Below are 974 nucleotides of genomic sequence, written 5' to 3'. Positions count from 1 at the left end.
TAAAACACATAAAATCAGTCTGAGAGTCCTGTTAATACCTTTTCCTTTTTTTCCTGAACGGATTATATAATTACAGCATTGAGTTGAAACACTTACAAAATGGATAAGCAAAAAAGTGTTCACTGTTACAATTTTTGTTTGTCTTTTTTTTTTTGACCACACCTGTCAGTGCTCAATAGTTAACTCCTAACTCTACATTCATCTACATTCAGAGATCCTGGCGGCCCTCCTGGGGACTGTATGGGATATGCCAGGTATCAAACACGAGTGGGCCATGTGCAAGGCAAGTGCCCTAGCTGAAGTGCTATCTTTCTGGCCTCCGCTGTTAAAATTTAGATATTAACATTTTGAATTTTTTTAAAAGTGTGTTTCATATTTATTAAATCCAGTTATCTCATTGAGAAATATCCAGTGGACAGATAATAAGCTAATACACATATAAATTCAAAGCCAATATTTCAAAGTTACTAAAAGAAATGAATCTGATTTTCAATGAATTATGATACCCACTCCTTTGGATGACACAAAAATATGCACGAATTTGTGTGTCAGCCTTGCGCAGTGGCCATGCTAATCTTCTCTGTACCGTTCCAATTTTAGTATATGTGATGACAAAGCAAGCACTTGACTTTATTTTTTAAATGATCAGTTCTACCAATTTTTCTTGAAGCGGGACTTGATAATATTTAATATATGGAAAATTAATATTTTCCATTACTGATAAGACATCTGAGGAAAAAAGTAAAAGCAGATGATATTTAACTTAAGAAACATTTGGTACTTTTCTGCAGCTTAAATGTTGGTAATGTATAGGATTACATTTGATTTTAAATTATAGTTTAAGATTAACTTCGTAAGGTCAGAATTCAGTGAGACATGATTTTTAAAATACAGGCATTCTTATTCTTAATAATAGAGATATTGTTCTTAATAATCCAAAAACCAAATATAACTGTGGCCGTTCACTTGTACTT

The 974-nt window shown here is 32.4% G+C and overlaps 1 pseudogene; it reads right to left on the bottom strand.

Annotated features, from left to right (window-relative positions):
• Positions 1-525: 525 nt before the first annotated feature.
• Positions 526-624, bottom strand: LOC130026253 (uncharacterized; annotated as a pseudogene).
• Positions 625-974: the final 350 nt, after the last annotated feature.

The sequence above is a fragment of the Sorex fumeus genome, unplaced genomic scaffold, assembly GCF_029834395.1.
Source record: "Sorex fumeus unplaced genomic scaffold, SorFum_2.1 ptg000033l, whole genome shotgun sequence".
NCBI lineage: Eukaryota > Metazoa > Chordata > Mammalia > Eulipotyphla > Soricidae > Sorex > Sorex fumeus.
Note: the sequence above shows the minus strand (reverse complement) of the source record. Positions and strands in the feature narration are given on the sequence as shown.